Below are 25,005 nucleotides of genomic sequence, written 5' to 3'. Positions count from 1 at the left end.
GCAGTTCCTCAGAAAACACATCGGGGAACTTCTGAACTACTTCAAGATCCTCAATAGGGGTTAACACTGATTCAACTGGGGTGATACTGACCAAGAACGCAGTACCCCCATTCCGCAGATATTTCTGAACCTTAAACGACGAAATCATACGACTCTCTCGAATCGGTCGAGCAAGGCTGATCTCCAAAATCGGACGATCAGGAGGGTACAAAACCACCTTGCCTTCTCTGCATAGAACTTGAGCATGATACTCAAATAACCAATCCATGCCTAGAATGACATCAAACTCCATCATATCTAGCAAGATCAAGTCAGCTGGCAAGTCCTGACTTGCCACTGACACATCTACGCTCGGAATGTACGAAGTACATAAAGACTGATCACCAGTCGGCGTACGAACCTCCAAAGGATAATTCAACAATATAGCAGACATAGGCAAAGAACTAGCAAATCTCGAAGCTATGAAAGAATGCGAAGCACCACAATCAAACAAGGTAAAAGCTGCATGACCAGCGACTGGAATAGTACCTTGGACCAACTCTCCCTTGGTCACCTGCTCGATAGTGGCTGCGTAGGCACGCCCTTCCACCGTCCTCTGGTTACCCGTCTTCTGCTGGGAAGATTGCTGCGGCGGGTACGTCTGCTGCAGCTGCGGCTGCTGCTGTTGCTGAGGAAGTCGCTGAGACGCTGGTTGTGATGTTCCTGGCGTGTTCCTCCTTAGATCGTCGGACTGCTTCTTTCGATAATCCTTGATGTAGTGGCCCATCTTTCCACAGTAGATGCATCCTCCAAGGTCCCGTGGACATGGTCGGCCAGGATGATGCATCCGACACTTTGGGCAACCTGATGTTGCCACCACCTGTCTCTGCTGTTGCTGCTGCTGGGGCTGGCAATTCTGTCGCTGCCAGTTGTTGTGATTCCTCTTTGCTGGCGGGGCAGACTTCTTTCCACCCGAATTCCGTTGGAATGAATGTTTCTTAGGCCAACTCTTTTGGCCTTGCTGCTGCTGGTTACCCTTGGTCTGCGGAGTCTTCTGGGATTCTGTCCATTCCTGCTCCAGAAGTGTAGCCGTCTCCAGGGCTTCCTCAAGAGTCGAGGGAGCACGCGTGAACACTCTCAAGCGCAAGGCTAACTTCAGTCCACGAGCAAACTTCATCGCTCGTTCCTTCTCGGTCACATAGACATGAGGGCAGAAGCGCTCTAGGCTCCTGAACTTCGTGATGTAGTCCGCCAAAGTAGAGTTCCCCTGCTGAAGGTCGAGGAACTCCTGCATCTTTCGGTTGCGCTCGTGTGTAAGAAAATAAGCCGCGTAGAAGACTTCTACGAACTGCTCCCATGTAACTTCTCCGCCTGCGAACTTGATATCCAAGGTGGTCGCCCACCACCTCTCGGCATCCTTTCGGAGCCGATACGTGCCGAAATCCACCTTCTGGTCATCACTGACCTGCAACACCCGAAAGATCCGATCGATCTCTCGTATCCAGTCCTCGGCCGCCTCAGGCGTAGACTTTCCGTCGAAGGAGGGAGGGTTCATAGCCATGAACTGCTTATACGGCACGGCTGTCGCTGGAACTGGAGAGGGAGCAGGAACCGGAGTCTCTCGCTCTTGAGAGGTCCGCATGTTCTCTCCCATAGCACGCATGGCCTCGGCCTGCCTGCCCACAACCTTCGCTAGGTTGCTTACAGTGTCCATGATACGGTCACATCGCTCACACCAAGCCATCTTATGCAAAAAGAAGATACGCGTAAGCGATGAGACAAGTCAAAGCATAACTTCATTACTAAAAAAGCAGATGCATACATATCTTCAGTACAAGCCAAAATTACCCTATATAACAGGGTTACCATACATAAACCTCCGCAGCAAAAGCAATACAAAGCAAGTCTACAAAATGAACACTGACTCAGTGTTCCAACCACACATGTTCATATATGAACAAACACAATCACCGCTGCCTACGAGTATAGTAGTTGCGGTAGGTGTTCCGATTCCCGTATCGTCTCTGCATCGGACGAGGAGGAGAAGCAGGTGTGTACTCCGAAGAAACCGATCGAGAGTAGGAAGTTGGCGTATACTCAGGAGAACCTGGTGCAACCCGTGCACCTCCTACTGGGTCAACTGCTGACTGTGCCTGACCGCCCTCAGAAGCCTCGTTCTCTTCGGTCTCAGCGTTACCCACTATGAGTTCGTCGCCCAACTTGCGTTGACACTCGATCTCAATATGCCCCCTAGAGCCACAGTAGGGGCATATGCTCAAGGCACGAGGATAAATCTGTTCTGCGTGATACTAGTCGCATCTCCCACAAGGAGGTGCCAGATGTGCAAGTATCCGGGCACTCCGCACAATTTGCTGAACCGCTTGATCGAGGGCCTCTGTGCCTCGAATCAAGTCGATAAGAGCTCTGAGCATTCGCTCATTTCTCGAATCAGTAGGCATCTAACAGGTTATGCAACAAATCAAGCATACAAAGCTAAATACATCAGAAATCATTAAGAAACAAATGAAAGTAATAATTCAGAACATACTTACAGTGCGATGAACGTTGCACGCAGAAGTCTTGGACCACACTTATAAACTGCAGCTCTGATACCAATCTCTGTGACGCCCCAAACCCCAACCTTGTAAAAACCTTGAGTTTTTGAGCAAAAAATATTTTTTAAAGGCTATACAGAGTGAAAAACAACTAGCGGAAGTAAAGGAGGGACAACAGGGGTAAAGCAAAGGCAGCAAGTCTGAGCGAGCCACAGTGAGAAAACCAAACCACAGTAGACAAGTAAAGTATTCTTCATATCCACAATAGTTACAATGATACAAAAACAAGACTGGTTACAAAAAGGGACATTCTCACAAAAAGGAGAGGTACAACCCCAAAAACCAGAAGAAGCCAGAATCTGCTGCAAAGTGTGGGTCTCAAGGCTCCTGCTGTGCGCCGTCGCATCGCGCTGCATCTACTCATCACCTGTATCCCCATAAAACGGGGTCAGTACTCTTGCGAGTTGGTGAGACAAACCATCCATACATTATCATTTTTAAGGAAAAACAGAAGGTAAGCAACAAGCTACAAGTGTGCTAAGTACCAGACTATAACTAGCATGATGGAGCAGTTAGAAACACTTGAATAAAAGTATCAGTGCGTGACAGGTAGGTGCACGTGCCACAAGACTGTAAAACTACAAGTAAGTAACAATGCAACTACTAAAGTAACAAACAGAAACTGAACAAAAGTATATACTGCTCTAGAGTAACAACTACAGTAAGTCAGTCTGATTGGTTAGCCCTTATGTTCATCTTTTTACCTCCTTCGAGTACGCGAAGGAAAACCCTCGAGTTCTGTGAGACATGCACCCGGCGTCTGTTATTCAATTTCTAATGTGGTAACCGGGAATGCTACAGAACGAGAAAACCACCTGCGGGCAACACGCAGCCAGGAGAAACCTTTCGCAGGGGTAGAGGATTGCAATCCGTACTAATGCAGTAGTAAAGGTCCCTGCAGAGGGTACCTTGACCTCCCTAACTCCGAGTGACTGGAGGTCAGAGGGCACATCGGCTCCTCCAAAGAACAAGTCGTAGTAACGACACGTCACTCGGGGCTGTACCATTCACCCTCTCCATTGGTGACCAAATTGTGAATGGGGCGCGACAGGTTTATCTTATTTAGGCTCAAACTTCCGGTCGTACCTTCTCTCGAGGTAGTCGCGCCTCGTGGTTCCCGCGGGGTACGCAAACGAGGACTTGGCCTGCCCATTCACGTGCTCGGCCTCACACGGCCACCACGAGCACATCGCCTGTGAAGACGATAATATACCATTTTATTGCCTAAAGCAACACGAACCTGTGAGTACATTCTTACCAACCCGGGCCATTGCCCGTAGACTCCACCCTAGTCTCTAGACCTCAATAGGTCAGAAGTGTCAAACCCTACGATAATTCCAGTTCTTTTCCAAGTGTATGCCATGTAAAGCACACCTCTGGTGCAGTGTATATCTATCGATATACGAGAGGGGTCCAAACACGAAGATGCTTGACAAGTGAGCTAGTGATGTACGTGTCCGGACGTGCCAACTTGCTCTCACGAAACGGGACAACCCGCATAGGTGCAAATTCGTCCAAAAACGCGTACAATCATCATAACGCGACAAACTTACGTGTAGTGAAGCCATCCGCCAGGGATCCTCGTGAGTCCCACACTCACAAGTGTCAGGGGAAAATAGAATTCAATATAATCCCATGCTAATGGGAATAACATTGGCATATCCAAATGTGCGGTCCGCACGTCTGGGGCACGAATGTGACAGAAACCCGAAAGGTCCATAGAACCAGACAACCATATGCGAGCGTGTGTGTTGCAACACCGCTTGCAATCCATCCGCACTACCTCCCTTACGGGGCTGCGGGGTACGAGCAACAAAAGCCTCCAACCGAGACATATGTTGCTAGCAAGAGACGCATTCCGCCTAAGGCTCGACATTTTCTAACGGCACGGAGGGGCAACCGTCGCCATGGATGAGTTCCCGTGGAACTCCCTGGGGGCGCGCCAACCTTGTTGCTACCCAAAAGGGGTTAAAATCCTGGGTCAGGGCACTCCAAGAGGCTGCCCAACAAGGTGACAAGGTTACCGGGTGCCTTAGCACCCGGTGTCGTTGTCGCGCCAACGGGGAACCCAAATCCCGGAGGGGGCTGGACAAGTGGCTAGGCCACAGGGGCCCTACCACCCTTGGTCCCCGCCTAGCAACTGGCCAAGTGGGGCTGACAGCCATACTGGCCTCAGCCCGCACGCGCCAACCCAGGTGTGCCCGCACCCGGCTAAGCCTAAAACGCCCTCAAGGGGCTAGGCTTAGCCCACTGCCTACCGAACCAAAACAAGACCCAAAGTGAGGTCTGGTCAGCACCTGACCAGACCCAACTGGGTCCCGAAAACCCCTGGCCTGAACCCAGCCATGGGTTCAGACCAGGGTGTTGGGCGTTAGCCCACACCTAGAGGGGTGCGGCTAACCCAACCACCCGGCTGGGTGGGGCAAGCCCAAGGCTCAGGCTTGGACCCTATTGGTCCAAGCCCCAGCTGGCAACCAGGGGCAGGGGCACCAGCTGAGGTGTCCCACCGGCACCCCTGGTCTTACCCACGGGTGGGTCCAGACCAAAACACCCAGCGGGTGCACGCCAGCCCACAAGGGGCACCAAGGAGAGATGGTGGGACGCCCACCCGAGTTAGGTGGCGCCACACCAAGGCAATGGTCTAGACCACTGGGGGTCCAGACCTAGCCCCACTACCCCAGCAACAGAGGTTGTTGGGGGTAGGCTACGCCTGGTCTGACCCAGCCGTGGGTCCAGACCAGGCCCACAAAGGGGCCAGCGCACCACTAAGTGGTGCGCCCAGCACCAAGCTCCGGGTCCTCTAAGAACCCGGCTCCCCAGCTGCACAGCAGCCAACCGGTCCAAGGAGGGGGGGGGGGGGTGTCAGCTGCCTGCTACAGACCCTAGGTTTGTAGCATCTGGCTCAGCCCACCAGGCCGCACCCACCTGGTGCACCCACTAAGTGGTGCGCCAAGGAGATGGCCCGGGTGCCATGCGCACCAGGCCTCCGGCTTGCCAAAGGGCTTTGGCCAGAGCAAACCACAAGGAAAGGGGCCCATACGGGCCCCTGGTTCAAGCCAAGTGGTGGCTCGAACCAGGGCGGTAGCCCTTGACCCTGCAGGTCAAACCCCAAACCCAGACCCCCGGGTGGTTTACTTGGGCTAACCAAGGAAAGAAGGGGGGGGGGGGGGGGTTCACCCCTAGGTGGGTCCACCTCGGGTAGGTCTGGGTCCAGTGTGGCCCAGACCACCCCAACCAACTGAGGGCTGCAGCACACGCTGCAGCCAACCCTGCCATGAGGAAGAGCCGGACTGACCAGCTTTGGGTCAGTCCGGGGCTCATCCGAAGGCCTACAACGGCCCAGTCCACCAGCCGTGGGCTCAGCCAGGCCATCAAATGGCCTGGGCTGGGCGTGCAAAGGCCCAGCCAGGGACCTTGCCCAGCACCAGCCCCCCAAGGGGGGGGGGGCGTTCTATGACTATAGCAGAAAAAAAAAACGCTCCTACACATATCATAAAATTTTTTTTTGAAACCAAAACATAAAATGAACAAGGAAGGAGGAGCTCACCTTGTGCTAGGTTGGCCCAGCTGAGTAGCAGCACCAAGGGGGAAGGAGGGAGTGTAGAAGAGAAAGAAGGAGGAGAGTGGAAGGAGAGAGAGGGTATCGACCCTCTCTCTCTTCCCTTCCCTTGCTTAAAAAGGGGGGGGGGGGAAAGATGAGTGGTGGGGAGTGAAGGAGGGGAGATGGGTGGTCTCCCCCTCCCACGCCCCACCCTAGTCACCTAATCCCTATGGGGGGGGGGGGGGGGGGTGTAAGGTACTTGGTACCTTCCAACCACTCCCCTTAATCAAAGGGGAGTGGTTGGCCTTGACCTCTCAAGGTCAAGGTCAAACCACAAAATTGCCCCTCCCATTTCCCTCTTTTTTTTTTTTTTTTTGAAAAAGGGGTAAGGGCTACCCCCTAAGGGGATCCCAGCCTATTCCCCAAAACGTGGGCTGAGCCCACCCACCTTTAAAAATGCCTTTTTAAGGCCTCTTGTTGAAAATTTTCCAACTTTTCAAAATCTCCATTTTGAAAAGTGGTTTTTTGTAAATATGTTTTTTCATAAGCCTTAAAAAGGAGACATGGGCTGAGGTGGAGCCCATGCCAAACTTTTCTAAATTCACTAACCTACCCCTTGTAAAAATGTTTTCAAAAACCCTCTTCTAGGTTTTGAGGATTTTGCAATTTACTTCATTTCTTTTCTTTTGTAAAATCTCAATATAATAAATATTTTTAAAAGAACTAATCTAAACTAATTTAAAAATCAAGATTTTAAATTACAATATGTAAATTAAGATTTAAGCTTTCATAAAGTATATTTAATTTCTCAATTACGGCGAAATTGGGCCTCGGTATGACTCATAATTACCGATATACCCCTATCTCACCAAAATCCATGAAATAACGAGATATTGCTCTCGTTTAAACCCCAAATCCGGAGCGAACTCATGTGAACACAATATACATATAATCTACAAATATTGAGGTTGGATCCATCGCGGTTTGCCCCAAATCGCCTCGTAGAGCAAATCTACGCGAGTCAGAACCTCAGAAAGCGATAATTGCTAAATTTACGAGTATTGCCCGTGCTGGAACAAGGAGTTTTCTAATAATGAAGTATATCTCATTTAAAAAAAATTCTTCAGAAAAACAGTGGGGCTTACAATAGTTATTTGGTTTCCCTTCATATCGCATGTTACAACATCCGTATATGGCATTTCCCTGCTCTGATCTTTATAAGCTTCATTCATTCAATTGTTTCAATTTAATCATTTTTGGGGTTCACCGTTGCTGGTAAAGATACACTGACAGTCTGATTCAGTGTGAATCAGGCTTAAGGTCGATTTCACAAGTATAGCATTGGCTCACGTTTCATCACCATTGGGTGTTCCGATTCCAACCTTACCCCAGTCGAGTGATATTTCCACCACCACCTTCAGTTTGGATTCTCGAACTCAATAGGCTTTCAGATGGACTTTTTCTGCGCTTTCTGTCTGACCGAGAGGAGTTTTGTCTCTGTGATCATCGCAAAATTTTTCCTCTCTTGTGGTTTTCTCTCTCTTCCTTCTCTTTTCCTTTTCTAACCTCTATTCTCCTTCTTTTTGAAGGGAGTGGAATAAAAGAAAGAAAAGGAAGAGAGAAGAGAAAAGAAAGAAAGAAAGAAAGAGAGAGAAGAGGAACTATTTTGCGTGGTCTCACTTGACCTTGATTTGAAAATATTTAGAAATTTAACTCGCCTCCGTTTTGAAAATTTGCGGGAAAAATGGAGAGACGGGATTCGCTCGTCGGTACGAGGTTCGATCGTTCCTGGCACCTTTACCAGAGGTAATCGAACCAAGGATCGAATCTATGCCTTTTGCTTTGCCTAAATATAATCTAAGAATTTATTCTAACTCAAAATGCACAAAGAATCATGCTTGTGCAATGCAAGAATGTATGCTCTTTCGAAAATTGATTTAGAAATTTCCAAGTATTCTGAGATGAACTTGGCAAAGGAGTGAAGAAATGATTTAATCTAATTTAGAACTTGAGATAGATCAGAGAAGTTCTAAGTCTTTGAAGTAAATCAGAGTTGGGAAAATAAATGAGAAAATGACTTGAAGCTTTAAAATGAAAGGAAATGAAGTTTCAAAGTCGGAAATGGACCTTGAATTTGAATTTTGAATTTAGGAAAGGAAATGAACACTTGAGATGGAATTGAATTTAGATTTTGAAGTTGGAAATTTAGAATGTGTGATCATCGCAAAATTTTTCCTCTTTCGTCGGTTTCTCTCTCTTCCTTCTCTTTTCCTTTTCTAACCTCTATTTTCCTCTTTTTTTTGAAGAGAGAAAAATAAAAGGAAGAAAAGAAAGAGAGAAGAGAAAAGAAAGAAAGAGAGAGAGAAGAGGAACTATTTTGCGGGTTTTCACTTGACCTTGATTTGAAAAGAATTTAGAAATTTAACTCGCCTCCGTTTTTGAAAATATTGCGGGAAAATGGAGAGACGGGATTCGCTCGTCGGTACGAGGTTCGACCGTTCCTGGCGCCTTTACCAGGGGTAATCGAACCAAGGATCGAATCTATGCCTTTTGCTTTGCCTAAATATAATCTAAGAATTTATTCTAACTCTAAATGCACAAAGAATCATACTTGTGCAATGCAAGGATGTATGCTCTTTTTGAAAGATATTTTGAAAATTTCCAAGTATTCTGAGATGGACTTGATAAGGGAGTGAAGAAATGATTTCTGAATGATTGAGTTTAACTTAGAACTTGAGATAAATCAGAGAAGTTCTAAGTCTTTGAAGTAAATCAGGGTTGGAGGAATAAATGAGAAAGAGTGACTTGAAGCTTTGAAATGAGAGAAAATGAAGTTTCAAAGTCAGAAATGAACTTTGAATTTGAACTTGAATTTAGGAAAAGAAATGAATACTTGAGATGGAATTGAATTTAGATTTCTAAAGTTGGAAATTTGGGATGGATCTGAGAAATCCGGATGGAATTTAAGAATAGAAATGGATTTGGATTAGATCCGAAAATGGAATTGAAATCTGGAATTTTGGAATTGGATTCCGGATCCTAAACAGAATGGGATCCGAGATTTGGAATCCAAGATGGACTTGAGTTTTGGATCCTAGAATGGATTTGGATCTGAAGTCTAAGATCCAAATGTAGAATTGGGTTCCTGATCCTAAGATGGATTTTGGATCTGAAGTCTAAGATCCAATGTGGAATTGGATTCTGGATCCTAAGATGGATTTGGATCTGAAGTCTGAGATCCAATGTAGAGTTGGACTCTGGATCCCAAGATGGATTTGGATCTGAAGGTCTGGAATCCATGATGCAATTTGGATCTGAAGTCTAAGATCCAATGTAGAGTTGGACTTTGGATTCTAAAGGAGAATCGGATCTAAAGTCTGAGATCCGATATGAGTGTTGAACCCTGGATCCTAGAATGGGTTCTGGATTTGAATTTGAGATCCAAAAGTGGGGATTTGTTCTTGGAAATTTGGATCCAAGTTGGATTTAGGATCTAACTTTGGATTTGGAACTTCAAAATTTGATTTGGGAATTTCGAGCTTGGAATATGAATTTCAAAGCTAAATTTGGACTTTGAATTTGAAGTTTGGAATCTGGAATTTAGAAGATGGACCAAGAATTTCTAAGCCTGAATTAAATGAATTTTAAAAATTGAAAGCTTGACTATACAGATGAATTTCAAAGTTAAATTGTACTTTGAATTTGAGATAGAATTTGAAATACAAGATAATTCTGAAGTTTCAAAGTCAAATAGGACCTTGAAATTGGATTCTTGAATCTTTTTGAAAAATAGAGTTGAATTTGAATTTATAAGTAGGATTTGATCTGAGAAATGAAGGAAAGAATTACTTGGATTTTATGAAAAGAATTTAGAAATATGATGCAATTCTATCTAAATGATGAATGAATTAAAAAAAAAATTGAATTTTGGATTTTTGAAAAGCTATTTCATTCTTTAAATGAATTAAAACCAGATTGAAGATATAATACATCCTTGACTATGGTCATTGAAGGTATTATATAATAATCTATATTTAGATTCAAGTGAAGAATAAAATACCTTTTGGTGCTTTTATAGAATTTAAAATGAAATTAACTCTCAATATACCCTGACTATGGCCATGGGTACATATTTTGGGTCAATTTTAAGTTAAATTCTAATAAAAGGAGAAAATATTTAAGGAAATATGATGAGTTTTGAAAATGGATCCAGTGTTACTTCGTAAAAGAAAAAAATCCTAAGTTTTGTCCACACCCTGACTATGGCCATTGATGTGGATCATCAACTTAGGATTGATTTATCTCTTACGAAATGGTGCACGTGCCATTCGTGTTCCCATTTGTGAGATTTTGGAAAATGAAGGCAAAAAGCATGGAAAATAAGCAATTTATGGTATTTACAATGCTCATTCATTCTATCTAAAACTTTGAAATATAAATTCTCCATTTCTACCTAATTTATTACAACTTTTGAATTGCAAATATCAGAAATTTCTAGTCCAAGAGAGAAATTCAAACTTTTTATATTCTCCTGAAAAAGAGAGTTAGCACATGATATTGAATTTTTAACAAACAGATGTTATATTTAAGAATTTTGACATATATCTATGTAGGTAATGCACATATATGAAAAAAATACGTATATATATATACATATATATAGGTATATATATATATATATATATATATACATATATATATGTATATATATATAGAGAGAGAGATATATATGTGCATATATATATGCTCACATCCAATATGTGTGACATAAATGAATGATTCCCACTATGCTGAATGTGAAGGGACTGTGTGTAAAATACAATGTAAGCCATACATAGGGATTTTGAAAATACATCAATGCAACATTAGTTAATGTAAAAGACAACTAACCATCATGGATCAAAGCAACATTAGTGCAGGGAATTGAAATTACAGTGGGTGCTACGTGTACTGCTATGTGCAAGCAGTGGTGACAGTAGGGAATCAAGGATGTTAATAGGTTATACAACCAATATTAACAAAGAGGTGGAGGTAGCTGCAGGAGCTGATGTGGTTACACAGCAAATGGCTGAAGTATTGCTGCAAGGATGATGACAGAGGTTGTGTATGAGTGACAGTGTGTAATGAAGCAATACTGTGCTGTAATGATGATGGTAAAAAAAAAAAATTATCAATATGTAACAGGCAAGTAAAAATGCACAGATGCAGTATTCATACACATTACAACAGATCTGCAGTGTTGTGGCAGTGTAGATGAAAAATAATGAATTTTGTGTTGATAAAGAAAATACAACTGGTGGAGATGTATAAGTGTAAAAGCAAATGGTGAAGGTGACACGTAAGTGGAGAGAAGACTAAACCTGTTAAAACAGAAAATACCAAAGACATGATGAATGAGAATGCTTAACAAGAGCAATAAATATCTCCAGCCAATGGAAATTATTGCAATAGGCATACAGTGAGAATATATTGAGACATTTGAGGATGGGGCGGATACCGACCTTGCCAATCTCACGGAATAGGATTCGGCGACTTTTGTAGTAGATTGACCACATGCAATCGACTGATTCGCTGCAACTCCTTTTCAAAGACAAATTTGCAAAAACACAGCAGAAAACGAGCATGGCAGAATATAAAAGAGAGAAGGATCATAACAATAACAAAAAAAAAATAATCAGGAGTCTTGCGCGTGGTGTCAGGTTCAATCTGTCTTGGAGCTGGATCGAATTGAAGAAATCTCTGCTCCGTTGACTCCCCAATCTCCATTATGGCAGCCAGATTACCGTAGCGGTAACAGTAGTTTGGAGCACTAAAAACAGTCACCACATTCTTATCCTGACACCAATTAAAACCTTCCATCACAAGCTGATGAGCTCTGGAAATAAGAGTGAAAACATTAGTATGATTGAATTGTGCTGCAATATCCTGTCCAAATGAATAGCTTCCTATATCCAATCCAGTACTCGAATGTTATCCAACGAATCTAATGATGGGGAAAGGCCACCATGCAAACATAAAACCTGACTCTCAATAAGAGCTGTGAGGGGCAGATAATCAAAAGATCAGTAAAACATTTCCAGACATTCGTGTTTCCATATTTTCTTAAGCATTCATCATAGAAGCCATACACTTGAGTTATCTGCCGACTTTCATGGTTGCCTCTGAGTACTGTAATTCTATCTCTATACCTTACTTTCAAGGCCACTAACAATGTGACAGTTTCCACAGAGTAATATCCATGATTTGAAAAAGTTATGTCAACAGGGATGCTGGAAGTTGAGGTGAATGCTAAGCGCCAGTGACAGATTTATGAAGGCATGGGCATCCACCATAACCTCAGGGATGAGATGCCATAAACACATTGGAGGCCTCAGCAGCCTGATATACCATAAAGACAGAGCAATGATTGTTACTGTGGTTTTTCATCTCCACGAACTCCATCAAGGTTATGAACTTCCATTTTCTTTATTCTTTAGGGAAAACGCAACTAAATTAAGAATTTGAGGAATTGGCTTGAATTGCATCTTCTGAGACTGCATACTGCCAAAGGAGAGAGAAAAATGAGACTAAATAAGAGCAGTAAGCTGAAAATTTGACTAAAAACAAATCTGAAGTTGGACTTATTGGCCAATATTACAGACTCCACGAAAACACCTTCTACATCCATACTGAACAAAGCAATTATGCCTGATGATGGTTTTTCACTGTCCAAGGTCTTGCTCATTGTTGTTGGGCTAGCTGTTAGATGCCCGCTTCTTTCCTATGGCTATGGAGCGTATTCCAATGTTCTCCCTGGCTCAGAGTAGTCCACATTGATGCTCGATGAAGTTTAAAAATGTATTTTCTGGTATGGAATCTCAAGGCGAAGCGCTCCTGTGTTCTCCATGATTTGTGAAGAAGTAACTGAAGTTGGCAGGTATTCTTTAGTTCTTGTATTTGAGACCAAAGCTTTGCAGTCGGCAAATCTTAAGACATATGAAGTTTACTTCCTTCTTTGGACCAAGGATTACAGCAGAAGTTGGGATAGTCTTTATGAAATCAGACTTTTGCCACATGAGTGGGTATCATATCATAGCAAAAGGGAAGTTGCAGAATAGCCTGTTCTGAGTAATGGTGAGGATTGCAACCAAGTCCAAAAATGGATTTTATCGTGACTCAAAACTGATTCACGATGAAATCATTGCAACAAAGACATTGTAAACGACCATATTATATATTGTTACCCAATACCAGAATGATCGAACATATGGTACAAGCCAAATCAAATATTGAAACGAAAAAAGGCATCGTGGAACAGAGACAGGAGATACTGATGAAGCTAAATACAGAGAAAAAAAAAAGTAAGCAGATGCAATAAATAATAATAATAAAAAAAAGGGGGTAAACCAGCGATTCAAAGGAAAGGAAAACACAGATTCCTGTTACGACAGAGTGCTGTGATGAAAATTCTGGGGGAATCACCATGTTCACCTATCCTAAACGTAATAACAAAATAGAAACAGGCAATTATATTCTCAGTACAAAGATAAAACATAAGCAAATAACTGAAAATTCATAGAAGAAATAAGAATGAAAGCGAAAATCGAGAATCATCAAGAAAATGGAATGAGGATTCCGATCAAATCAAATGAAGACATTAAAAAAATGCTATTATCACGGAAAATACATCAAATGGAGTGAATAATATGCAATCAAATGTCATCAAGATCAAAATACAAACAAATGATCTGAGGGGAATGTGGGGACTAAAATTAGAAAGAGAAAGAAAATGGAAATTCGAACACATGGAGGGGTTGAACCAACTAATATTGCGATTTGCCTAAACTAACAAAAAAAAAAATTTGTTGGAATCAGCGATTCTATTATTGTAGCAACAAAGGGGGGGGGGGGGGGGGGAAGGATTGAATCAAAACAGAAAATAACAGACGAATGAGATGATAATAAGAAATGATATAAAATACAAGACACAAAAAGGAGAAATACAGAGGATGATACGATGAACGATAAAAGGGATATTGAATCTAAAATAAAGTAAGACTGAAATCTATATTTGCATAAACTGAAGAAATCCAAGAAAATGTATCGTAAAAGAAAGAAAAAAAAAACGGATGTTGGAATCGATCCTTCCATTGATGTTGCATATAAGTAGAGCGATATTGCTATAAACAATTTGCTGCTACCATGGATGCTCTAATGGGGCCAAACTAAAAAAAAATCCAAGGAATTGAAAACCACCAAGAGAAGGGGAAGAGACTTTTACCAGATTGTCTTGTTTAAATCGGAGAAGGAGAGGCGTCTCCTATACTCTGCAGCTATGGCGAGGCTCTGAAGATTGATCGGCAAAAGGGAAACCAGGGGAAGAAGAAAGGAAAACAGAAGAAGGAGAAAAGGAAAACTTCAAGAGAGAAGCATTGAGAAAATCACATGGAGGGGTGAAGCGCGGTCTGATGCTGGAAGAAGAGGGGTGCGGGGGTGAAACACGGTGCCCTTTAGGGTTTCGTGAGTCCCCTTTTAAGGAGGAAGAAGGAGGATGCGGTTGGGGGTTTGTTGCAGATGGACGGAGATCGGGAGATGAAGGTTTCGGTTGGTGATGGGTGGCTTGCGGAGGAGGAGCTCGTACATGGGGGCGTGCGACTGTTTGGAGAGTTCGGGAGTTTGGAAGATAAGGTGGGAAATGCGTCATGGATCCTCAATCCTCTTGCGAGAGGGTTTTACCGAAACCCTAAAGAAATGAGTTCGAAGGGGGGCCCCTTTACTTTTCAAATTTTTGCAAAGAGGGGGGCTTTCTCTAAAAAATTTTCCAAAAAGAGGTTTTTCTAAAGAAGATTTTTTTTCAAAAACGGGTTTTCAAAAACCACTGCAACTTCCTTCATTTACTTTTGATTTTTTTTGTTCTTTTCTCAATATTTTTATATTTTTGGAATAAAAAAAAATGAGAAAACAAAGACTAAACCTTAATTTTTTGTATTTTTCTAAAAAGAATATTTACAAAAGTATTTTCCTGAGAATTTCAGACCATTTCGGGGAAATTTCTTCAGAAGAATGGGTTTGGACCCAGGTTTTGAGAAAATGTTCGAGTTTTGACACTCGAATCGAGGAATACAATGTGATGGATCCAAACGGATGTCGAATGGACTGTCCGAGCTATTTGAAAACTATTTTTGGTATTTTCTATAATTTTAATTTAAAATTTGAACAAGGAGACTTATATTTGGATCTGGACAATGGATCCAGATCCGAAATCAATTTAAACATATGAAATGAATTTAATTTCAATAAAACTTGAGAAATGAACTGGAATTTAGATTTGAAATGACTCATTTGCTCAAAAAATGAATTTAGGGGCAAAAAGGGAATATTTGAAAGATTTTGAAAAATTTGGGGTGTTTACAGAATGGATTTGAGAAATTGTGATCATCGCAAATTTTTTTCTCTCTTGTGGTTTCTCTCTTTTCCTTTTCTAACCTCCATTTTCCTCCTTTTTGAAGGGAGAAGAATAAAAGAAAGAAAAGAGAAAGAGAAGAGAAAAGAAAGAAAGAGAGAAGAGGAACTATTTTGCGCGGTCTCACTTGACCTTAATTTGAAAACATTTAGAAATTTAACTCGCCTCCGTTTTTTAAAATATTGTGGGAAAATGGAGAGACGGGATTCGCTCGTCGGTATGAGATTCGACCGTTTCTGGCGCCTTTACCAAAGGTAATCGAACCAAGGATCGAATCTATGCCTTTTGCTTTGCCTAAATATAATCTAAGAATTTATTCTAACTCTAAATGCACAAAGAATCATGCTTGTGCAATGCAAGAATGTATGCTCCTTTTGAAAGATGTTTTGAAAATTTCCAAGTATTCTGAGATGAACTTGGTAAAGGAATGAAGAAATGATTGAATTTAACTTAGAGCTTGAGATAGATCAGAGAAATTCTAAGTTTTTGAAGTAAATTAGGATTTGGAAGAATAAATGAGAAAAAATGACTTGAAGCTTTGAAATGAAAGGAAATGAAGTTTCAAAGTCAAAATCCACTTTGAATTTTGATTTGAATTTAGAAAGGGAAATGAATACTTGAGATGGAATTGAATTTGGATTTTTTAAGTTTGGAATGGATCTGAGATAATCAAATGGTATTTAAGAATAGAAATGGATTTAGGGAGTTCAGATGAGATCTGAAAATGGAATTGGATTTGAAATCTAGAATTGGGAATGGAGTTGGATCTAAAGATCGATTTAAGATCTGAGATCTGAGATCCGAGATAAAATTGGGTTCTGGATCCTAAGATAGAATGGATCTGAAGTCTAAGATCCAAAGTAGATTTGAACTCTGCATCTTAAGATGGATTTGGATCTGAAGTCTAAGATCCAATGTAAAATTGGATTCTGAAGCCTAAAGGGGAATTGGATCTGAAATCTGAGATCCGAAGTGAAGTTGGATTCTGGATCCTAAGACGGAATTAGATCTGAAGTTTAAGATCCAAAGTGAAGTTGGATCTAGATCCTAAGATGGATTTGGATCTGAAGTCTGAGATCCAAAGTAAAATTGGATTCTGGATCCTAAAAATGGATTGAGATTTGAACTCTAACTTTGGATTTTAGACTTTTGAAAGTCCAAATGGAGCTTTGAAGATGGATCTGGGTTTTTGAAAAAAACCCGGATTAAATTTAGAGAAAAAAAAATTTGAATCTTGAGATTCAGAACCAATCTCAAGAGGATTTTGAGGATAAAACTTGATTTTGAAATGAGAAGGTGAATTTAAATTGAACTTTGAACTTTGATTTGAATTTAGAACTTGGATATACGAATGAATTTCAAAGTCAAATTGGACTTTGAATTTGAAGTTTTAGAATTTGGAATAGGTGAATCAAGAGTCTCAAAGTTAAAATTAAACTTTGAGTTTGATTAGAGTTTTGAATATAAAATGAAATTGGAATTTCAAAGTCAGATTGAACTTTGAAATCTGATTTGAATTTGAATATAAAAAACGACTTTGGAATCTCAAAGTTAAATTGAACTTTGAGATTGAAAGTGAAATTGAATTTTGAAAATGAAAGGATGAATTGGATTTTATAAGAATTGAAGATAGATTGAGGAAGATATTTACATCACTTGCAGTTTTGAAAAAGGAATTTTGAAGACATGATGCAGTTCTATCCTAAATGATGAATGAATTTAAAGAATTTTGAAATTGGATTTTGAAAAACTATTCCATTCTTTTAATGAATTTAAGATAAGATTGAAAAATATAATACATCCTTGACTATGGTCATTGAATGTATTATATAATAATCTATATTTAAATTCAGGTGAAGAATAAAACATATTTTTGTGCTTTTATAGAGTTTAAAATGAAATTAATTCTCAATATACCCAGACTATGGCCATTGGTATATATGTTGAACTAATTTTAAGTTAAATTCTGATAAAAGAAGAAAATATTTAAGGAAAACATGATGAATTTTGAAAGTGGATCCAGTGTTATTTTGTAAAAGATAAAAATGCTAAGTTTTGTCCACACCCTGACTATGGCCATTGATGTGGATCATCAACTTAGTATCAATTACATCTTACAAAATGGTGCATGTGTCATTCGTGTTTCACCATCGTGAGAATTTTGAGAAATAAAGGAAAAATGCATGAAATAAGCGATTCATGATATTTACAATGCTCGTACATTCTAATCTAAAACAGGAAATGTAAATTTTCATTCAAATCTAGCTATTACAATATGTAAAATCAAATTTACAACTTCATATGATAACTTTATCCACATATTTCCTGCAAAACAAACGAATTAGTAATGAAAAGAGAAGGAAAATCACATATATCATATGGATGTTAATGGTAAAATGCCAAGATATACATGGTGAAAAAGATGGGAAATGATATATATATATATATATATATATATATATATATATACATATCTATTTATATATGCATATATGTATATATATATATTATATATAACATAAACAATATGAGAATTGAAGTTGGAAATGGGCACAGGTATTGTTGTAGGTAGTGGAGATGATGTGCAATAGACAACATGAGTGACTAAAGAAAATGTCGTGCAACTAATGTTGGCAGAGGTGTGGAGCTAGATGCTGCAGGGGAAATAGCAGGCAATGCCTAAAAGGGAAGGTGTTGTGAGGTTGATTGTGATTTATAACAATTAAACGTGAAGCTACAGCAACTCAGGGAGTTGCTGTAGATGCAGAAAAATCATCACAACGATGATTGTCTTGGCAGATTTAAGGAAGCTACAACAGTGCTTAGCACTGCTGTGGCTGAATGGAAATGAAGGGATGTTTGACAGCAGGAAATATGACAGATGGTAAGGAGTAAAGGGGTGATAAGGCAAAGGCAGAGCTGACTGATAGTGTTTATTGGGGGCTGTGTGTGTTAACAGCAAGTATGTAAGATGCTGAAAAGGTGGGCTGTGGCATTTGGGAGCTAATCAGAGTGGGGAGGCTGCAAAACCAACTGACAGACGCTAGGTTGTGAAGTGTGTTCTAGGATATTCAAATTCAACTGTATTTCTGTAGCAGAGCACCTGCTCAGGATGATCCTTTTGCTATTAAAGCCCTGGACTCATCCATTGCTGTCCATGGTAATGAATCGACAATGCCTTGCATGATTTATTACTTGAGAAAGTTTATACAACGATTTTCATGACTATCCATGAATCATGCCACAGGGAAGAGGAAGTTGTAGCTACCTTTTCAAATATGTCTTTCAAAGCTATTATCAGTTTCATTGGCAAAGAGGGGTGCCTTTCTTGGATCAATGACAAATATAAAAATAGGTAATCCAATAAGTGAGCTAAAAACCATCATAAATGCACAGCGCCACCCAGGCACCCAAAAAAATCGCCCAGCCATCATTGTTGCTATAACACCTCCAGTTGAACCAATAAGGCTCGAACACTAATGAGGACCTTACAAAAATTGATCTCTATCTATCTATTAAGGACATAAGGACAACTGCCTAATGGAAATGTTATGGCCAAATACAGGTTATTTGGTATTTAGAGCAACTAACCTCAACGTGCTTAGTTCCCAAACAATCACAACTTCCCTCAAAATTGAGGAATGTTGATCTAATGCCATTGTCCATCATCTTTGCAGCATGTTCAAGCCATTTGAACTATTCAGCTAGTAAATTTCTTATTTCCCAAAATGAAAATTTGCAGTGCATATGATTGTGGTGAACCACTATGACAGGTTGTAGGTGCATAGGTGCTGTGGAGGTAGATGAGATATACAGAAAATCTTAGCAAGAAGAAAGGAGATGGAAACGTGCTGTGAAAAGTGGTTGAAAGTGGGTACTATAAAAAAAAAAAAAAAATATATGACATCAAATGATATATAGTGGGTGGCGAGCATGGCATGCATAGCAGTAGTGAAGGTATATGACAGTTTGTGAAAGCACAAAACAAACTAGAGAGGATGATGGTGAATTAGCTGCTGTAGAAATGCTGGAGATAACGAAGTTCGTTGTTCAACGTAGCACCGAAGGACTTCAAGCCAACTTCAGTAGCAAGTTTCTGCTGCTCGAAAGTCAATTATCACCATCTCCTATTTTGCTTTGGTGATTGCATTCTATCCATATCCAAGAGGTTTTTATGTTATTTCACTGATGTTGTTTACATTCTTTTAGCAAATGAACATGGAGGAGTCGACCATACTACCTTCAAAATAAGCTTAAATACATTAACTTCAGTCAGATCTTCCCAGCATTCACTACCTATCAAAATACCTTCAGAATTTCTAACTTAACAACCCAGCTACCTTTTTTTTTTAAGTCAATAATATAAGCATATGATTAAACTTCTCAGCTTAGAGGTTAACCATCAATTGAAAAGATTTTATATCCTGAAAGTCACTTACGGGGTGATCTGACCAAGTAGAGCCAGCGTCTACCCTGATTGCTATCAAAAGGAAAACCGATTCTCTGGAATGGTTCCAGAGGGTCAGTGGATGCCAAAGATCAGGCATGAGACGCAGATCAGCACAGAGAGAGAGAGCTGACGATGCCGGGTGGAATTAAATGACAACAAAGTATATGATAAATGACAATAAAGAAAATAGCTATGGTGCATGAGTAATTCTGCAAGGAGATTGCTGAGAAGAGATATAGAATGTACAGGTGCAAGGCACCAGAGGTAACATGCTGAGTAAAATCAAGCAAGGTTATACAGATGATGATGTAGAAAAGAGGAAAAGAAAAAAAAAAAAGGGGAAACGCAGTAAGCAAAATGCATCGAGCTTGAGCACAGATAAAATGTGAAATCCTGTGAAGGATTGTTGTAGAGTGAATCCGATCTAATAATGGATTAGACCGGATGCCACAATAAAGGTCATTACATATATGATACAGATATTAATTGAATAATCATGATACAAAACAAGAAATTCAAATCAAAATAAGAATCATAGTTCAGAAAGAAAAGAAAAAGAATCACAAAGAGATAAAACAGGAAAATAAAATGACTATCAAAAGCTGAAAAATAAGAAGCTGGGTTTTCGGAAATGTTACTGAACCATCCATCAATGATCGCAAACGAACCCAGTTGCTGAAGAAAAAAAAAATGAATCTCTGAACCTGTAGACAAAATCGAATCCTGATTTTCCTTGATTGCCATCCGCGCTGGTGGCTGTTTGAGAATCCAGTGACGCAGAAAAATTCTGTCTGGATATTTCCTCAGCATTCTCACGCATGTAAGGCAAAGAAATGTAGATATGGTGGGCAATGTGTGAGATGTGGCCTTGATGACAAAGACCCCTGCCGTAATGGGAATTACTGTGCAGGCTGTGAACACCCCAAATTTTTTAAAATCTTTTAAATATCCCCTTTTTGTCCCTAATATTATTTTTTGAGCAAATAGGTCATTTCAAATCTAAATTCCAGTTCATTTCTCTAGTTTTATCGAAATTAAATTCATTTTCATATGTTTAAATTGATTTTGGATCTGAATCCATTGTCCAGATCCAAATCTGAATCTCCTTGTTCAAATTTTAAATTAAAATTATAGAAAATACCAAAAATAGTTTTTAAATAGCTCGGACAGTCCATCCGACATCTGTTTGGATCTATCATGTTGTATTTCTCGATTCGAGTGTAAAAACTCGAACATTTTCTTAAAATGTAGGTCCAAACCCACTTTCTGAAGAAATTTCCCCGAAATGGTCGGAAATTCTCAGAAAAATACTTTTGTAAATAATTTCTCAGAAAAATACAAAAAAAAAAATAGTGTTTAAAACTTAGTTTTCTCTTAAAATCTCAGTTTTCTACTACAAAACTACAAAAATGGAAAATGATGCAAAAATCAAAAAATTGGGTAAAGCAAAAGGTTTTAAAACATGAAAATTTGAATTTTTGCCAAAAACCTCTCTGGAACCACTCTTTTTTACAAAAATTCTTTCAAAGGGGGTCTTCTTTTGGAAATTTGGAAAATCTCCAACAAACACCACCCGCGCACTTCCCCTCTCACTTGCCGACCCTTCATCTCCAAACCAACTTCTTCTCCCTCAACCCCTGATCTTCAACCATCTCCCTCTCTCGAAGGCTCCTCTTCCCCTTTAAGAGGAGAGCTCGTAGAAGGATTCGAGGTCGTCTTCTACCCCTCCACATTCTCCTCCTTCACGGATCCGTCATCTATAATCCCCCTCTTTCACATCCATCTTCTACCCCTCCACGCTTCTGCTCTTCTTCTTCCCCATTTTTCTTTTTCTCTTTCCTCTGTTCTTCTTTCCCATAAACTGAAGGGAGTCGCTCCAGCCCCAGGATTTCCAAGCAATCCAATTGGTCGAACATCAGTGGAAGTGCGGGAATTACAGGTAAGTGAATAACTCTCATTCCATTCGATTCCCCGCTAAATCCTGCTTCTACTTATTGCATTTTCTGTCTATTGTTCGGATGTTTTCTTTTGATTATTTCCCCTTCCCTTTTTTTTTTTCTTCTCTGATCGTTCCTTTGGTTTTCTTATTTTGATCCTATTGATGCACCCTCTGCAATCTCGATTTGCATATAGCAAATCGAGATTACAGGCAAGCAATATCAAAAGGAACCAAGGTGTTCCGACATATTTTTATTTATTTTATTATGGTGATTTTCTATCGTATCTGATTTCTGTCCCTTTCGATCATCGTCATTACCTTTAAGATATAATAGCAGTAAATTTTTTTTCCTAATATCAGCTTATGTCTCCCTATCAACGTGAATTCTATTGTCGCATCATACTTGATTTTAATGATCTTCTGATTTATCATATGTTTTGACCTCCATTAAAGCATCTGTGGTAGTTTCGGTCGGCCTATGGCATAACCAACCTGCCCATTGCAATATCAATGGACTTTTCACTCCAACATCCTCTTCCTCTCATTTTTTTTCTTCTTCTTCTCTCTTCTTTCCTTTTTCTTTTTTTCCTTTCTTATGTTATTTTGCTTTGTTCTGTTATTATCTGCCGTATTAGCTACTCTCTGCTTCAATTGATTATTTCGCAGCATGTGTTCATGATAGTGTGTATCAATACACCCCTTTCAAAACATATCTTATATCTCCAGCATGCTAATCCATTACCGTAGTTTCCCCTTTCTATTTTGTTTCATTTTCATCCTCTCTTAATTCACAGCATCTCTACATCCATTTTTTTTTTCTATCAGACGTAATTCAGTCCAGAGGTTGCAATCAGGTGTTCAGATTTGATTCAATTCAGCACCATCACCATGTTCTGCGTTTTTTTCTTGTATATACATCACATTGCCTTCACCTCCTGTACGATAATCCTCCATCTCGATTGTGAGCATCCTTCATCCAAGGGATTAACCAAAGATATCTTGCTGGCATGGTTGTAGCCAAGGGTTTTTGAAATAACAGCCCCCATTATGTTCACATCGTCTGCATAATGCCATACCCACGTCTATTGCCTTCACAGCAATAGTGCACCCTCACTTCACTATTTACATATATCACCACCTATTTCACTCACACAACCAATGGGGATAAGCTATAAAGCAGGGGAAGATCTAGAAACAAGAAAAAGCTGATCCATAGTAGGAGCAGAAAAAGCTTTCTGTAAGTAGGTAAAGGAAGCCAGTTTTGACAGTGGCCAACAAAAGGAACGTGGCCAACCTTTTATGGTGCATACAATACTTCCTGGAATTTGGAAGGATTATGATGAAGTGTCTTCAACATGTCACCCTTGACGATGGCAATAAAGGATCTACTCTCTTGAACTTAAATTTGCCTATATATGAACTGTCCATATTGTTGAGGGACTAAGCCAAAAAAAAAAAGGCGGGATTCAGGTGTGAAGTTTGTAAGCACAATTTCCCAACTTCAACATATTTTTTTTTGGTTGCACCACTATTTTCCACAATGTGATCTACCTTCCCTATTGTGTAATTTGAGAAATCCTGCTTCCTGTATCAGTGAAAGCCAATCATATTTTAACCTTGATTCCCAAATTATCCTGCCATTTGACAAATTTTTTTTTTTAATGCCCATTGCCCGTTCCATTCACTGTTTCTGTACACTTCATCTACGCCACCCCCTTTTCACTCACCGTGCACAGTATATGCACAACACTGCTCCACCGTGCACAGTATATACACACCCATATATATATGTATATATAAATACAAATGTGTATATATATGTGTGTGTGTGTGTGTGTGTGTGTGTGTGTGTGTGTGTGTGTGTGTGTGACAAATAGACAACTTGCTTATTTCTATTGGCTGTGTCTTTGATTTCATTAAGATGGGAATCTAGGTTGACTCATGGTTGTCATAGATATTTGAATTTTTTTTTTTTGTATAATTCTCAGATCTTCCCCCTTTCTTTAGTGTGTTTTCTATAGCTTTTGCATAGGTTTTGTTTAATACATTTTTCTGCAGTTCTGTGCATAAAAATATTTAATGTATTTTTGTAGTTCTTTTACATAGAATTGTTCAATATTCAATGTACTTTTATAGTTCTTTACATAGAATTGTTCAACATGTTTCCTATAAGTTTTGTACAGGATTTTGTGGGATGTTACTGTGTTGGATTTCGGAGCGGATGACATTCTAATCTGTACTTGATCACCACTGCATCAAGCCCCTAATACCCCGTCTCATCTTCTTCATTATCCCAGCTAAGCTCATTTGCTGTATACAAGCATCCAGTCACTTTTTCTTCCCATCGCTTCTTGCACTTCACTATTACAGAAATACTTACTTAACTGGAACACCAGTTACACCTTCACAGCAATTACTCCTCGTTGCAGTGCCATTTCATTATCACAACAATTATGTCCATTCAACTCTTATGACCCCAACAACATCCATTCCAACCAACCTCTGTATCATATCCCAGTCATCATCATCATGCTGTATGTGCCTCACTCTATCCATTGTCCCTATCAGTCACACCCACCTATATCTAACACTTCTGATTATATCTGCAGCATCCTGCCCAGCATATCACCTTTCTCTACCTTCCCCTGTCACCACCTCTCCATGACATCTTGTATCTTCACAATGTGCTTCAGCCTTTTCTCCTGTACCTCATTACCTACCTTGTTACACTCAAAGGATTATTTTCTCACCATTTATGACACCCACTGTTGTAACATTGCACCTTCAGCCTTCACAGTAACAATACCTATTATAAAAGCTTGCTACGAGATCACCAACTGTAACCTTCACAGGCTATGACAGCGCCTGTGGTGGCTTTCATTTCAGCACTCATAGCATTAATAATCATTATTGTGGCCTCCATTTTTTTTTTTTTTACACCTTAGCAGAATTTTAGTAATGTTCAACATTGCTGAAGCCCTCACCATGCACAGCTGCCACCATGCACTGCACATCCCCTAGCTTCTACCTCATTGCCCA

The 25,005-nt window shown here is 40.2% G+C and overlaps 1 pseudogene; it reads right to left on the bottom strand.

The window, feature by feature from the left end:
* Positions 1–11,646: 11,646 nt before the first annotated feature.
* LOC149843169 (serine/threonine-protein phosphatase PP2A-1 catalytic subunit pseudogene) lies at positions 11,647–24,522 on the bottom strand (annotated as a pseudogene).
* Between the last annotated feature and the right edge of the window lie 483 nt (positions 24,523–25,005).

The sequence above is a fragment of the Nuphar pumila genome, chromosome 3 (assembly GCF_984573655.1).
Source record: "Nuphar pumila chromosome 3, dmNupPumi1.hap1.1, whole genome shotgun sequence".
Classification (NCBI taxonomy): Eukaryota; Viridiplantae; Streptophyta; class Magnoliopsida; order Nymphaeales; family Nymphaeaceae; genus Nuphar; species Nuphar pumila.
This window is presented reverse-complemented; position numbering and strand designations above follow the sequence as displayed.